Below are 17,726 nucleotides of genomic sequence, written 5' to 3'. Positions count from 1 at the left end.
AGACCCAGGGCAGGCGTGAGACCAGGGCAGGCCAGGAGGGAAGCAAGGGGAGGGAGCAGGAGCAAGGCTGTGCCAGTTCACTTCCCTCTTTTCAGAGATGCTAAGAGGATTAAAGAGGTAATTGTTGCTTCTGGAGCTCTTCAGCCATAAGACACTCTATAAATACCCGCCAGCTCCCCCTCCAGGGAAAACACATTTCATTAAAGTGGAGGTGAACACTGCAGAAAGATGGGAGTGCATCGTGGAGGGATTTCCCACCATTGTGAGTGGACCCAGTAACTACCTTGTAGAGTGAGTGATCCCCCCGACTGGCATCTAATAGGCCTGTTCCCATGTGTCCCTCCAGTGTGCACTTATGAGGCACTAACCGTCTGCTTCAGGAGCAGCAGGGCACAGAGGTTAAACACAGGGGCCTCCAGCAAGGCTGGCTGGTTAGAATCCTGGTTCTGCTCGCTTACTAGCTGTCTGACCTTGACAAGTCACTTAACTAACCTCTGTGCACCTCATGTCCACCCCCCCCAATGATGAGGGGATGACACCAGAACCCACCTCACAAGGTCATTGGGTTGGTCTTTGTCGGTGGTCCACCGAGAGATCTAGAGAAGCCACAGCTATGCAACTTGCCTACCAAATGTAGGGCTCTGATGTCTTTTATTTCCTCTTTGGGTATCTTCGAGTAGGCTATCATTATATTAAAAAGAGGTGAAGGAGGAAGGATTGGTCAACTCCATGTGGACTGAGCACTCACTCCCATGGAAAACAGAGAAGGGAGGACAAGTCCCTGAGCTTCCCAGAGCCCCAACAAGGAAGGGTGTAGGGGTGTTTTTATCTTTAGCTGCCAGGCAATGGCATACAAAGGGAGTGGGGAGAAGCGGATTTATCACAGGCACTGTTTAGAATTGCCAGGAGAGAGTGGTAGTAAAGCAGACTGACTTTTAGTTTATGTTACTATTGTCCTAAGTTCTGTATGGACAATCCCCTCCCATAGCTCCTGCCCCCAACTCTTCCCTGTGCCTCAGTCCACCTGCCCACGCACACCAGGGGCTCACAGGAAAGAGACACCACGCCTCACTTGAATCTTCCACCAGGAGGCCCTTAGTCCATCCTGGGCAGTGAGCCGGCTTCCCTCCTTGCAGGTTCCTGGGATGTATTTCCCGTAAAGCAAAGAGACACCCACAGTCGGCCAGGCCCTGGTGGGAATCCCTGTCCTGCATCTAGATGAGCAGCTCAGATCAGAGGTTCCAAAAGTGTGGTCCCTGACACCAGCAGCAGCAGCACCTGGGAACTCATTAGAAATGGAAGCTTTCCAGTTTCATGCCAGAGCTCCCTCCTGAATCAGAAATGCTGCGGTGGGGGAGGACCCCGGCAGCCCGTGTTTTAACAAACCTTCCAGGGGATTCTGATGCGCACTCAAGTTTGAGAACCACCAGCTTCAAGAAACTTACCTCGATTTTCCAGAGTCACAGTTTTCTTATTCAGTAACAGGGGTTAACAACGCTCATCCTGTCGGGCTACAGTGTAAGATTTAAATGAGATAATACATGTCATGCACCTGGAACAGTGTCCCAAACACAGCCGGCACTCAACACACTGTACCTGTTATTATCAACAGTCAGCGGAACACATTCAGAAACAGCTAGAACGAGCGTGGAATCCATGGCAGCCCTGAAGCCCTGGGAAGTGGGTTAAAGGACAGTCGGAGGAGAGAAGTTGAAGGGAACTAGCAGATATTACTGTGCATTACCCCAAGACGCCCAGGGTCTTGGGGTCACTATCCTATGTGATCCTACCAAGTCCCACTCCTTGAGCACCTTGGGAGTTGGGAGTCCCAGGGAACAGAAGTGTACCCCCATTTTATTATTAAAATAAAGATAGTATGAGTTTTGAGGGACTGCCTCCAGAGAGGCGAGACGTGTCTGAGTTCAAATACTGGTATTTAAAATGTGTCACGGACGCATGTAGAATGTTTTCTGAATTGCTGACGGGTATTTTTGGTAAGGAATGGTCGTAAGTAGTATCACAGGCTGACTGACAGAGCGTCTGGAATTTGAGAGCTAAGGAGAGTGCCCGCTGGAAGGGTCCCATCTTGGATTATAAACTACCATTACCTGAAATAATTCTGGAAGAAAAGACGAGGGCCTCCTCACAGCCAGATGTGGTGGACACTTGTCAAGCACCTGGTCCCTCCTGCCTCCCTCAACCTCCTCCCTTTGGCTCCTGACACACACCTGCCCTGGTTCACAGTTATTCCTCTGACCCCCTTCCCGGCTCCTTCTGCAGGCTCCTCTCTCCTGCCCCACGTGGCTGCCATGCCCCGGCCTGTCTCCTAAAACCCCACTCATCCTCTCTGGGGTCTGTGCACAGGAAGACAGAGGAAGGGGACACAGCTCCCAGTTGGAGGCCACCTCTGAATCTATTATTCACTCTGTCACCCAAATGGATATAGGAGTAGACAACGAAGAAGAAAGTCTTCCCCTCTGTGCCTTCTTTTGGGCAACCACATTGGCCCGGACACCAGATCTTCCTATGCACCCACCTACATCCCTCCACCTGATGGTCCACCAGCATCTCAAACTCAAGACACCTGAAAGTGAACCCATTAGCCTTCCTCTAAGTCCATTCCTCCTCCTGTGTGGTTCCTTCCAATTCTATAGTAACAGGACGTGGAGCCGAAGAAATGAAGGACTGGGTCTACTAGGAACAAGGACTGACAAGCCTATGTGAAGGTGCTGACAAGGTCTGACAATGGGGTGCTAATAGGAAAATAGTTGTAGTGACCCCTAAATTCAAGTTCAAAGTACAGTACAAAAATGTAGGTGGAAATACTTATAACATTCAACATCAAATTACTAGCTTACTTCCACCCATCACCTTCGAAACAAACCAAGATGGTATTAACCCTCCCGAAAGGCACCGGAAACAAAAGGTCCTGACCTGACAAGAGAATTTTTGGTAAAGAAATGTAACCATCTTCAAATAAGAAGTTGTGGCATGTTATGTATACAGTGAAATATTCAGCCATAAAAAAACAAAAAGTCCTATCATTTGCAGCTACATGGATAGAACCTGAAGGCATTATGCAGAGTGAAATAAGTCAGAGAAAGACAGGTACTGAATGATCTCACTTCTATGTGGAATCTTAAAAAAAAAAAAAAAAAAAAAACCTCAGGAAAAAATATAAGACTAGTGACCACCAGAAGTGGACGGTGGGGTGGGGGAACGGGAGGAAGTTGGTCAAAAGGTACAAACTTCAAGTCATAAAATACATTAAGTCCTAAAGATGGAACACATGGCATGCAAACCGTAGCAAACACGGATGATGGAATATAGGGCAGTTGTACAGAGAGCAAATCTGAGTTCTCCTCACAAGGAAAACATCTTTTTTCCTTTTTTCTGTTTTTTTGTTTTTTTGTCTTTATAGTGTCTCTGTGAGAAGATGGAGGTTAGCTGAACCTACTGTGGTTATCACTTCACTATATATGGAAATCAAACCGTCATGCTGTAGGCCTTAAATGTACAGTGATATATAGTAATTATTTTCAACAAAACCAGAAAAAAAATGAATTCATACTAATTATATAGGATCTTCACTAGTTTCCAATTTCACTACATGGTAACATTGTAATCATCCTTACACATCATGCGCAGGCCCATGGAGCTCCTCCCCCTATTTCGGATTGGTCCAAAATACATGAACACTCATGACCTCCCAGCACCCCCCTTTGCCAAACATCCTAGTTCCGGGGACCATTAGCCACCATTTAGAAACCTGGGATTCACCCCAGACTCTTCTCTCTTCCTCATGCCCTACCATGAAGTGCAAACTCATGAATGCCCTAAATTCTACTTCCTAGACTGGGCCCCAATCAGCACTGGCCCCACCAGCCCTGCCCCTCCCTCGCATGCCCCCCCCCCACCCACACTTCCACAGCTCAGGGAGCCTGCTTGGATTTTGTCAGTGAATGCTTCCTGTTTAATGTCCACTATGCTTCCTGTTCCCCCAAAGTGGGAAGGATTTATTCTTTTCGGATTTTGTTTATTCATTTATTTGAGAGAGAGCACATGTGAGCAGAGGGAGGGGCAGAGGGATAGAGAGAATTTCAAGCAGACTCCACACTAAGGGCAGAGCCCACCACAGGGTTAGGATTAGAGTTCATGACCCTGAGACCATGACCTGAGCAGAAACCGAGTCGGACGCTTAACCAACTGAGCCACTCTCATACCCCCATACTACAGTTGAAATAATAGTTTTTAAAAATACTCCTGAGGGCGCCTGGGTGGCTCAGTGGGTTAAGCCGCTGCCTTCGGCTCAGGTCATGATCTCAGGGTCCTGGGATCGAGTCCCACATCGGGCTCTCTGCTCAGCAGGGGGCCTGCTTCCCTTCCTCTCTCTCTGCCTGCCTCTCTGCCTACTTGTGATCTCTCTCTGTCAAATAAATAAATAAAATATTTAAAAAAAAAAAAAATACTCCTGAAAGAGGTACCAGTAGGGACCCCTATCACAGAGGAGCCAGAGGCCTCCCCAGGGGCACTGTCGGCAAAATAGCCAGCCTCCCCTCAGACCTGGAAGTGGAACCAAAGTACAAAGTGAATTAAGAAAAGTGTCTTTAAAAAAAAAAAAAAAAAAAAAAGCCTTTTTATTGTATAGCAAAATACTTCAAATCACATAAACATATTGATTATTGAATTCACACATTCAATCCTATTAGCATATAGGGCATGTTTCGTTATAAACTAGCACTAGTTTAAAAATAGACCCCAGAGCTGCCTTTTTGGGACGTAGAATTCTGAGAAAGCCATTCTACAAGACGCTCCACCAGATTCCCACACAACAACGGCAGGGCCTTCTAAGCAGCCTTCCTAGATCAAATCTCCATCTGTCTCTACAGAACGATCTGTACAAATTTCAGATCCTTTTCCCCACCAGTTAACCCCTTCCTGTCATTGCCCGCAACCCGCGGAATGAAGTCCGGCTCTGGAGTGTGAGACGTGGCTGCTGGGCTTCCAGGAGAGTGAGCTCTGGGCTGTGCAGTTACACAGTGGACCAAAGCCTACCTCCACCCTCAGTCGGAGGACCTTCTGTCCATCTCAACCTCTCTGGTCTTGGTTTTTCATCTGTAAAATGAAGACAGCAATAGTTCCTACCTCTGAGAGTTGGTATGAGGGGTAAAGGAACCCATGTCTGTAAATGCTCAGTGTCTTGCATCTAGTAAGGACCATGGAAGTCTTACAAGGGCCTTTGTGATGTGACCCAGCCTACTCTCTCCCAGTGCAATTTCTGACCTTGCTTCCCGTGCAGCGCATTTTCACGAACACGCCACCTTGGGAATGCCTTCAGCCTCCGCATGTGCTGTTCCCTCTGCCCATACGTCCTCTTCCCGCTGCCCCGCATGGGCCTCACAAATGCTTTAAGCGGTGTCACTTCACCACTGATGGCCATCCTGACTCCCACATGGACTTATGCCCACTTTCCTGGGTTTCTGTTGACACTTATGATCCCTACCTTGGCTACTTACCAGCTTACCTGCCTCCCCGGTTCATGAGCAGCAGGTTCCCAGGGGGCAGGAAACGTGCTGTGTATCCCCGTGCACTGACCCTCAAGCAACGGGCCTGGCACACTCATAGATGAATGAATGAATGAACAAACAAATGAATGCTGTGCAGTAAAGTGTGAGACTGTGCCCAGGAATGAAGGTCGGAAGAAAGGAGACAGGTGGGGCAACCAGAATGGAGCTGCATGAGGCCTCCATGGAGGAAGAGGGGTGTACTCGGGAGAGAGGAGGAGGAGAAGCAAGGTTTTTAATCACAGGAAGCAAAGGATCAAAGGACACAGGGATGCGGTGTACAGGCCACTGAGCCTCACGGGTTTCACCAGGGCCCAACCATCAATGCCCGGCACAAATTTAGACCCAGAGAGACCAGTGATGGGGAAGAACACAGACAACATGCAGTCTGTATCTTTACAAGCCCTCACAGCTCAGTAAAGGGAGTTACACACCCAAAGTGGCTGCAGCCTGACGAAAAGAGGGTCAGAAAGGCAGAGACCTCTCGTATTGATTGGGAACTGGCAGTCAAGTTCTGAATCATGCCTTTGCAACGTGTCTGTCTTTGTTCTACACTACTAACCAAGGAAGAAATCGGAGACCTGTCCAGCAGGTGGTGAGCCCAGGCGGTGGGGAGGAGTGTCCCCAGCCCTGCCTTGTCCTGAGTCTCAAGAACTTACAAGCTAAGGGGTCTTGGCCGGCAGCCTGGCAGTCAGGTGAGCTCCTGACCTGGGCATCCTCAGGCTTTGGGTGCTCTACTCTAGTCAAAGAGCCAGGACACATTTCACATGGTTGGTCACCTGATAAGCAAAGCCAGCCCCATGCCGGCCACTAAAATACAAGTTCGGCATCTTCAATGAGGTGCTGTTTCCAGTTAGAAGTCAACAAGGAGAATACACGATCTTGGGCCCAGAGGGAAGGTGACAGAGAAATCCTAAAGGCAGCAGCCCCGCTCTGTACAGAACTCGCTGATGCAGCCAGGGCCAAGTCCCACTCCCCATGGGGAGTGAGCTGGCTCCCCACAGCCTACAGTGGACCTGCCCACAGGCAGACACTCTGTGATCAGTGAACGGCCACTTGGCCCCCAGCTTTGGATCGATACTGACAAATGAGAACAAACTAAAAATAAACATAGGAAAACACACAGTGGGGAGAAAGAGGAGAGGGAGCAGAGAGAGACGAGAGGATGTGTCTGGAGCTCTGACTTTGGGAAGGCTAGTGGGACCCCTTGCCCCCACACACACACCCTGAAGCCCTGGTCAGTACAGAGGTAGGGGTGCGCTGGGCCAAGGTACATACTTCAAGATAGGACTGGGTTTCTTGGGATTCAAATGACATATTCAGTATTGGAGGGAAAGATTTACAATAGGAGAAAATGGCCAGGATACGGCATTTAATGACAAATGGAAGAAACAATACATAGTAGGAAAGTAATTGTGTTAACCATGCATAGAAAAAGCCTGGAAGATACATTTTTATAACTTAACAGTGGTTATGTCTAAGGATGAGAGTCAATTTTCATAATCTTCTTCAAGTCTTTATCATACAAGGGGTAGGGGGAAGCACACATTCTTTCATTTACAAAGCAAGCCTACATGTACTGTATAGAGTCAAAGTTTTCAAAGGCATTACAGAAAGTCATCATAAAATCTAAAAGGCAAAAGTAAGCCTCAAGGCTAGCTGTTTTATATAATAATGGACATTCTGCAATAATCCAAAAGAATCTAATCATCTGGTTGCTTACTAATATGTGAACATTTGGAATCATTGAGACATATTGTTGGAGCCAAAGAAAATCCAAAGCAATGAAACAGAAATTTACCATCCTCTCTTTCTGGTATTCAGCCATTTACTTCAATATCAGAATATGCTCTGAAGAAAATTTTCAATACCTAACGGCAAAAATAATAATAATAATAATAACCTGGTAAACCAAAAAAGTGAGAACAGAGAAAAAAAAATCTGCCAGGAATAACAAGGTTCTATGAGAACCAATTATATAAAAAGGCTTAAAAGAATAATTGAACATGTGCATTTTCCAAATCCCTTGAAAGGGTCATTTCAACTAAATTGTTCTCCAAGTAAAATAAAACATTATTTTCTCCAGAAGCTGCAAAATTTAAAAACCGGATTCTTAAAACCTTATTCAATAATATTATACTATAAGCAAGTTTGCCAACGCATTTTATTATATTAGCTTTTCCTGGAGAATGATCTCAGGGTTCCCACATAGTAAGCAGTTGTTACACAGTTATTTAAGAACTAGTAATTCCTGTGAAAGGTGTGTCTTTTATTTTTCCAGATCTATGGCAGAAGGTGGCCAACCAAATAAGGGAATATTATGCAAATGTTCCTTTCTTGGCTCTGCCCCAGCGAAAGTAGTGATGGTAATTCCAGCAGCCTGCCCACCGCTAAGGGAAGGCCTGGCTCAGAGGGAAGAGTTAACTGTGAGTTAGTTACTTAGACAGGCTGAAACCCAGAGGCTTTTAAGTGGGAAAAGGGGAGGCTGGGGGGGACCTCTATCTTCTAACCTAGAAGGCTGGATTCGGCTCGGGAGTATAAAAACGCTGGGTGGTTTTTCTCTCCCTAAATAGAAACAAGGCCATGTTCCCACTTCAGAGAAGCTCCTTCAGCTCAGCGGGACCCTGGGCTTCAAGGGTCCCAGAAACATAACGGGCTCCTGCCTTCTGCACCATGACCCTCTCCTGACCCCACCTCCTCAATGTCAGGGGAGAGGCAGGTCCTCATTCCCTGGAAATGTCTCTCTAGGGAGAAGTTGACTTCATTTCCATCAGCACGAATGACCCACCTTTCCAGCACGGTGCTGTGCAGGCTGCACAGGGCAGAGGAGATTTGGTTAAGAGGCTCCTAAACCTTGAATAAAAAGAGGCACCACCAGCCCTCCAATACATCCTTATTTGCTTGCCTGAATCCAAAAAAAAAAGAAAAAAGAAAAAACCACACAAAAGGAAAGAATGACAAAAACTGAGGCTAATTCCCAAGTCTTCTGGAAATTCTGGTTCAGAAAGGGGCGGTTGTGGTCTGGGATTTGGGTGTAGACCAGACTGAGGGCCCCTGTAAGCCTAAACCCACAGCACGTGTCCCTGCCACATGGCTGGAGCAGGGAGGTCATGGGGAGCATGGAGGTCATGGGCAGCAGGAAGGGCCTCCACCAGTGGCCACCTCAGTCCTGGAAAATGCAGGACAGTGCTCCCTCCTTGCCTCCGGGCTGCCAAACAGACTGTTTGGCACTGTTCTCAGCCCCAAGCCTGCCGCCCTGGAAAACCTCTCCTCCCCAACAGGGGACCCCCTCGTTGCCCCACACTCAGCTCCCCACTGCAGCTGGAAAGCAGCCTCACCCCAACAAGTGCTCGCAAAGTTCTGGGCCCCCCTTTGCCACAGGAGCCTGCAATCTGGCTCTCTTGTCTCCCTGGTCATACTTCACCATTTTAAAAGCACTTTTAAAAAAAATTTTTTTTGAACAGGGGCACCTGGGGGGCTCTGTCAGTTGAGCATCCAACTCTTGGTTTTTGGCTCAGGTCATGATCTGGGGATCATAGGATCAAGCCCCAAGATGGGCTCCACACTCAGCACGGAGTCTGCTTGAGACTCTCTCTCTCCCTCTCCCTCTGCCCCTCTCCCTGCTCATGCACTCTCTCTCTCTCAAAATGAATAAATACATCTTTTTAAAAATATTTTAACAAAAATCAGCAGATCATATGAATGACAAGACAATGGCAACATCCTGGTTATGATATTGTGTTATATTTTTGTCAGAAAACATTGCCCCATTGGAGGAAACTGTATAAAGCGTATACAGGATCTCTCTATATCATCCCTTATAACTTCATGGAAATCTACAATTACCTCAATCAAATTTCAATTTTAAAAAAACCCCAAAGAACGTATTTTATAAGCTTCACAGGAATAAAGACCAATCAAGAGGTCATCCTACTTATGGATGCTCCTACAAACCAACCCTGCTCTCCAGTAGTAGAAGCTTCTGCAGTACGTGTATTCAACAAGTGTGTACATCATCCCTCTGTGTGCTGGTTACTGTACCAGGCATGACAAGGTCTGTCTCAACTGATGTTCTCAGAAAGTAAACAGTGACAAGAGAAAAGTCACTGAGGCGGCCCTTGTGTAATGGACAGTTTCATTATTTTTAACAGAGGTGAAAATACTTAGGTACACAGTAAGCAACTGCACTGTTTGGGTTCGGTTATTTTCAAGTCACAATTTGTCAGTGCCCAGAGTTCCACCTGTCGGGAAAACACGAGCATGGATTCCCAGCCACCAGCTCACTGTGTGCCACACGCTTAAACATGGCAGCCTCGTTCTGTTCCTTCCAAGTATTTATGAGCAAGTTTCTTAAGTGGCTGAGGGGGAATACAGTATTTGGTTTGCTTTTTTTTTTTTTTTTTTTTTTTTAAAGTGACCAAAACCTTGTGTGCCTTTTAGCAGGAAAGTTCCAGAGATCTTAAAGAAAAAAACATGTTCCTGGCCATGACAATCCTCGCTCAACGCGTTGCTTTGTTTGGCAGCTGCTGTTTGTCTAGATTGGGTATAGGTCTCAACTCATGTAAACAGCCCTTTGGAGCTATCCAGTGACCATCCTGTAACTCAGAAGGGCCAAAGGCACGGTCCCAGACACAGATTCTTCTCAAAAGGCAAAGGTTTAAGGCACCAACAATCTCCCTTAGTATATTTAGAGCTGGCTGTACTTACCAAAGTATTTCTAGTCCATTATCTCATTTGCTCCTTATAAGGCTTGTCAATACTTCTGCATGAAAAAACCAAAGCTAACTCAAGTATTTGTCAATTCTTGGTTACTCGGGAATTGATGATTCACGATTATGTTAGCCTTTTGGATGCCTCCTCCTATCCTACATGGCATTTTACCACCTTTCTACCAGTGGATTGGCCATAGCTTGAGTGACAGAGAATGAGTCTTGAGTCAGAGAGGTGAGGTTAGAGCCCAGCTCCATGACTCAGTGGGTGGCCCTGCTTGAGCCTCTCTGAACCTCTGTCTCTTCATCTAGAACAGGGGGGTAACACCCACATTGCAGGGCTAAAGCAGTCATTAAATGCGACACCTAGATAGCACACGCTGTGATTGTTCACAGTATTAGCTCTTCTGTCAAAAGTTAGTTTTAAAATAAGTTTGGTTCCATAGAAACAAGAATTAACAACTGAAGTGAAATTTCTTGATTATCAAAGAATTCATATTATCTACAAGAAGCCCTGAATTCATGGGCAATTGAGGACATCTGATCATCTGTAGCTGCTACAGAAATGCCCAGATGACCAAGAGGATTTCTTTTTTATTTTCATTTATATGAGTTGGTAAAGAAATGTTCCATTATCTTACCCTTCAGGGAGAAATCCATTAAAAAACTGCATGTAACTAAAATCCACAGAACACTAAGTACAGTGTGTTCTCATCATATTTCCACATTTTAGTTGTACACACAAACTCAGAATTTAGGAACGCTGATTCTCTGCCCATGTCTAGAACTACTGGGACACAGGTATGCTGTTTAATCTAACCTGCTTAAGAGAATGGCCTTATAAACCATATATAAGTGGCCAAATTTCAAAGAATATCAAACATGAGAAAACATGTTTGGAGTGAATATATTGACCGCTCCCTTCCGCCCTGTCCAACATTAGCCACTAACACTAAACTTCTCAAATTATAGTACGTGCACCAGGAAGTAGGTGGAGCCACAAGGTTACAAGAGCGCATCTTCCTAGAACATCGGAGTTCCTGAGTGGGAGCCCATGAAACACCCAGAGATGCCCAAGTTCATGTGTTTACCACTCTCTGAACTTGAGAGCAAGGGGAAGACTGAAAAGCACTACTGAGGGGCACCTGGCTGGCTCAGGTGGCAGAGCAGGCAACGCTTGATCTCAGGGTTGTGAGTTCAAGCCCCATGTTGGGCGCGGAGCTGGAAGGAAGGGAGGGAGTGAGGGCAGAGGAGGAAGGAAGGAAACAGGAAGGAGGGAGAGAAGGAAAGAGGGAGGGAGGGAGGGAGGAAAGGAGGACACACAACACTACTGAGGGTGAGGGAAAGACCAGTTTACAGAACACCCATCTGCCAAGGCCTATGCTAGGTGTTTGCATATCAGTCATCTTAATTCCACACTTAGTCATTCAACAATCATGGGAAGAAGACAGGGAAGAGCCAGTGACTTTTACTACTGTTTTTCTTTTTTTTTTTTTAAAGATTTTATTTATTTATTTGACAGAGAGAGAGATCACAAGGAGGCAGAGAGACAGTGAGAGAGAGAGGAAGAAGCGGGCTCCCTGCTGAGCAGAGAGCCCGATGCAGGCCTCAATCCCAGGACCCTGGGACCATGACCTGAGCCGAAGGCAGAGGCTTTAACGCACTGAGCCACCCAGGTGCCCTACTACTGTTTTGAGATACATTTTAACTAGGCTTTCCGAGCCCTGCTCAGCATTAACAACACATCCTTCAAGTCATGGGCCCTAGATGAAAAAAAAAAAAGTTCCAGGAAAACGCCAGCAACCACCTCAGACATGAGAAAATCAGTTGATATAGATACAAAATGTGCTGGCAGGTTATGAACTTTGTTTAGTTAAAAAGGGCAACTTCTGAATATAAACATATGACCAAATTTACTAATAAATACTAATAAGCCGCAATTTACTAATAAATACTAATAAGCCCCAAGATGTGATACATTTTGTTAAGAACCTCTGTTAATGTTTTGTTAAGAACCTCTTGGAGGGGTACCTGGGTGGCTCAGTTGTTAACCTGACTTCGGCTCAGGCTGTGATCTGGGGGTCCTGGGCAGGGAGGCTGCTTCTCCCTCTTCCTCTCCTTCTACCCCTCCCTCTACTTGTGCTCACTCCCAAATAAGTAAAATCTTTTTAAAAAGAACAAAAAGAAGCTCTTAAAGTTTATTTGGTTTCCCTAACCCAGGCAGGCAGGAAATAAATTTGCTCCTGACACAAATTTCAGCCACTGTTTGCTCAACAGAATCTTGCCAAGAGACCTTCTTTGCTATAGTGCACACCATCTCTCCCCAGCCCCCTCAGAACATTCCTTGACCCTGCTGCTGCTAAGCGCCGCCCTCTGAGTTCTTCTCACCAACATGAAAGGACCCCATTACTGCACTGGACAGAAATAAAAACTCCTTGACTCACCTTGGCCTGTTGAGCTGGTGGGGCCTGACCTCCCACCCATCATCTATGGAATAACACGCACGACACAAAAATCGTGTGTCATGAACGCCAATGAAATATACAAATACCAGATATTTTTGTTGTCCTCATGACTATCATATTTTACACCCATTCTGACAGACTGCCTTGAGACTCCCACAGATGTGGTCAAATGCCCAGCAGCAGTTTAAAAAACTTTAAACAGGCTAGATATACAAATTGTCAATTTGGTAAAACAGGGAAAATTATTTGTCATGAAATTAACAGAATCTGGGCTTTGGCAGAACACTAAACCCACTATAAACATACACTCTTCTTCCGCTGACTCAGCAAGGAGCCAGAGCTCAGGCTGTGTGCAGAAGATATAAGAAGTATTGGCCAAGAACATTCGCGCAAAGTAGACACCAGAGGACCGTTTACTGTGTGGTTAGAAAACGGATTTGCTTCCAAGAAAAGCAATTCTTTGGTTTCTGTGACGGGCAACAAACTTCTTCCATCAAAGCTGACATGGCAAAGGAATGCAGTCTCCACCCAGGGTGGCTGGTCTTCTGTTAGAAGCATGTAGGGTCCCCAGTCATAGGGGAAGAACACACCCCACATTACAAGTGATTTCACAGGCTGCCACACTGCTTTTAGACACGCTTACTCTACAAACATCCCCCAAAACTGGCAAAAGGCATCAGAGAATTCGTTCCATCATCCGCTCTCACCTCTGCATCCCTGTGGTTCTTACTTCCACTCTGGCAATGAACTTCGGAAAGAAAACACAACCTAGTGTGAGCACTGGACCTAGACCCTCACAGTGCCTAGATCCCTTGCACCAGGCTTGCTTGTAGCCGCTTAATAAGCCTCACTCTCTGCAAGGTGGCTTTACTGTGCCAGCAATGGACACCGCAAACAGTCACACCATCAGGGAACTGCTCCAGTAACCCCCACAGCCAGGCCCAGGGATGTCACACATTCCTGTAAGGCCATGACAGACAGGCAGCAGACTAGAAGAGCTCACCTACCAGGAAGTAGAGACCATGTTCTCCTGAGTTCACCCTGAGATTCCAAGAGAGAACAGCTCTGACCAAGTCCCAAATGGCCACTCCTCCCAGACGGCCCAAGTCTCTTAAGCAATGGGCAACAGGAAAACACACTGGCAAGCCTCCATGGCCATCACCTTTCCGTGTATCCCCTAGGATGACAAAGGACCCCTGGGATCCCTGAGTGTTTCCTTACTATTCTACAGAGAGCACTTTATTGGGATTATAAAATAAGGATCTTCATTACTTTGTTGTTGTTGTTGTTTTGTTTTGTTTTTTAACTTAAATCTGACTTCTGGTGGTTTCTTAACTAAATCACAAACCTACGCTTGTTTGTGAATATGCTGGCTCCAGATAGATCTGTATTTTGGTCTTTAGTTGCCAGGAAAATTCCAAACTCCCAACTCTGGCTGCCAGTCTCTGTGTTTTTATTCCATCAAATCTGAGCAAGACTTAAGCGGTGGGCGAAGTAGAGATGCGAGAAGCACGTTGACCGTCACAATTTCCTACAGCCTTTGATCTCCGTTTCTCCGGTTTCACCAGAACTTAATGGAACTAAAAGGAACGGGGCGGCGGGGGGAGGGGGGGAGGGTGACTCTGCCTTTAAAAAATCATGTCATCATTGAAATTTTAAAAAATAACTGTATTAATATTTCATCTGATTCAGAAATGGTAAAAGATAAATCTGCCAGTAAAAGACCAGAATGAGAAAAAAAATAAACAGAGGAGAAATGCTGCAAATGACTACATCATTTACCGTGGGAACATCTCTATAGTGTTTTAAGAAAGTAATTGTCTTGAAGATACATTGGAATGTGAGCACTATGGGGGGGGGGGGTTCAATTTCCTATACCTAATATGTCACAGTAAAGGGACAATGTACACTTAACCACTTACTGAGTGGAAAAAAAGTGACAGACTTCTCAGAGTAATATCTATGGTCATAGTCACAAATCATAGAGATAACATGATCCCCAAAGCAGCCCCACTGTTGTGAAGACAAACTATAATGGTCAAATCAACTTCTGATTTATTCACCTAAATTCTGGTCTCCTGCCCACAGAGTAATAGATTGCGGGGCTACTAAAATGTGTTTCTTTATTTGAAATTTAACTGAAGAGATAATGAGATTATGGTAAAATGACATTCTGAGCACTGTAGCCAAAGAATGAAAGTGAGAATTGACCCCTCTTTATTATCCTACGGGTCACAATACTATGCACAAACTCAGCTTGAACATGCAGGGATACAGATCAGCAGTTAACCTCCCTCCTGACCTCAGCAGGGTCTGCTCTCACCTCCCTCCCCGGCGCCCAGTGCATAAGCCTTCTCCCCCTTGACTGTCATCTCCTTGTTGTCTGTCCCTTCAAGCAGCTCCATGAAAAACTTGGACCTTAAGGCTCCCACTGACAGCCCCTAAGATAGCACCTAGCATATCAGATTGGCATACTGGTTCAATAAGCACCTGAGACTGAATTACTGAACTTGAGAGCTTCTGAGAAAGGAATTGGAGAGGATGACCTCACCCTTTCATGATGCATTCAACTGGCTTCCTTCTGACACCTGCTCTTGATCTAGTTCAATGTCAAGGGGTATGCCCGGACAGATTCACTTTTGTTGGTGGGTTGTCTTCTACAGGATTCCAAAAGTCAACACAATAAAAAAAATCCATTGCAGACAGATCCATTCTTACACCTACTCCCAACCCCTACATTCCCTGCTCACTGCTACAGTCCATGTCTGTATTCGTTTCTTATCTTTCCAGTGTTTCCCTAGGCAAATATAAGCAAATTCCCCTATATATCGCCAGATCCCCATCTCTCTTACATGAAGGTTCCATAGTCTACACACCAGTCTCCAGCTTGTTGCTTCCACATGGCAATGTAGCTGGACACCATTCCACATTGGAACACACATCGTCACTCTCTCTTAACAACCACACAGCACCCACTGCACACGGACACCATCCTTCAACCACTCCCTCACAGAGACTGCCATATACCTGGTAACTTCGGGTGCCTGGTGTTACACACAAAGCTTCAGTACTAATCTTGTACAGGTGTCACCTCAAGACGCGTGCAGGTGTGTGTGTGAGAAAAACTCCTGGAAGAGGATATCTGTAATGTTGGTTTACACTGTAGGGTTGTTAAGAAATACTGTTGGGGGGCGCCTGGGTGGCTCAGTGGGTTAAGCCGCTGCCTTCGGCTCAGGTCATGATCTCAGGGTCCTGGGATCGAGTCCCGCATCGGGCTCTCTGCTCGGCAGGGAGCCTGCTTCCTCCTCTCTCTCTCTGCCTGCCTCTCTGCCTACTTGTGATCTCTGTCTGTCAAATAAATAAATAAATAATTTAAAAAAAAAAAAAAAGAAAGAAATACTGTTGGGTATTATAAAGAGATGGTGGTAGCTTCAATGTATGTATGTGCTACGGGGCACTGGAATTTTTTTCCATTCTTCTCAAGGGGACTGCTAACCTGATTCTTCGCTTTCATAAAACACAGACCCTTTGAAATTTTCAATCAATGCAGCATTCCCCAATGGTAGCCGGAGTTTAGTTTCCTATTCTACTTCCACCCATCAATTTTCTAGGCTAAAAGATTTTCCCTCTACTAACCTATTAGAGGAAAACAAGCCCTCTAAAAAAAGCCTTGAAAGCCTAGTTAATATGGGTGGAATTAAATTTTTATAAGAATATTCAGGGATTCTAAATCAGCAACAAGTACTTTTTTTTCATCACAATATCCAAAATGACATGGAAAGAAAAACATAAATGAATATTTAAAAACCTCATTCATTCCAATGAGACCCCCGAAAGTAGTTGATATTCTGAGTTTTTTTAGTAATTCATGACTTGACTTTTTTTTTCATAGTGACAACCTAAAATTAGAAAATGATGCCTATTTGCAGAATTAATGAAAAGGTCCTTTTCCCACCCCTTCTACAGAAGGCACTGAGGAAATAACATACTTTCACATGAGAATCTCAGCTCTAAAAAGCTGACCCTTTGACTTCCAATATTTATTACAGTCAAGGAGCACAAAAGCATTGATCTCCTTTTGTTCCAATATATACTTCACGAAATACAAATATACTCGACTCTATTCCTTTGTTTGATACAGTTTTGTAGGATCTGTTTAATATATTTCAAAACCATGTATCATGGATAATACAATGTTCTCTCTGTATGTGTGAATATAAACCAATTCTAGGGACAGTTAGTTATTTTAATCAATAACTCATCAAGACATGCTCAAGAATGTTTTTAGCTGCTTTATTCACAAAAGCCCCAAACTGGAAATAATCAAATGTCTACCAAGTATAGAATGGGTATCTGAATTTCATACAAAGGATGTGCACCCACATGTTTATAACAACAATGTCCACAATAGCCAAACTATGGAAAGAACCTAGATGTCCATCAACAGATGAATGGATAAAGAAGATGTGGTATATATATACACAATAGAATACTACGCAACCATCCAAAAAAACCCCCAAATCTTGCCATTTGCAACGATGTGGATAGAACTAGAGGGTATTAAGCTGAGCGATATAAGTCAATCAGAGAAAGACAATTATTATATGATCTCATTGATATGAGGAATTTGAGAAACAAGGCAAAAGATCACAGAGGAAGGGAGGGAAAAATGAAACAAGATGAAACCAGAGAGGGAGACAAACCCTAAGAGACTCTTAATCTCAAGAAACAAACTGAGGGTTGCTGGATCCAGTGGGGGTGGGTAGGGGGTAGGAGGGTTGGGGGGCTGGGTAATAGACATTGAGAGGGTATGTGTAGACTGATGAAACCTGTACCCATGAAACTATATTATATGTTAATAATTAATTAATTAATTAATTAATTAAATTTCATACAGTGGAATACTACAGAGCAATGGGGAAAAAATGAACAATTTATACAACATGAATGAATCTCACAAAACTTAAGTATGATTCCATTACATGGAA

General features: G+C 45.0%; 1 protein-coding gene and 1 pseudogene across 2 annotated transcripts in view; both read right to left on the bottom strand.

The window, feature by feature from the left end:
* The window catches only part of CAMK1D (calcium/calmodulin dependent protein kinase ID), a 436,223-nt gene that overhangs the window by 333,283 nt on the left and 85,214 nt on the right, over positions 1 to 17,726 (bottom strand). The gene's annotated exons all lie outside the window — the stretch shown is intronic.
* Positions 16,127 to 16,259, bottom strand: LOC116594641 (annotated as a pseudogene).

The sequence above is a fragment of the Mustela erminea genome, chromosome 6 (genome assembly GCF_009829155.1).
Source record: "Mustela erminea isolate mMusErm1 chromosome 6, mMusErm1.Pri, whole genome shotgun sequence".
Classification (NCBI taxonomy): Eukaryota; Metazoa; Chordata; class Mammalia; order Carnivora; family Mustelidae; genus Mustela; species Mustela erminea.
This window is presented reverse-complemented; position numbering and strand designations above follow the sequence as displayed.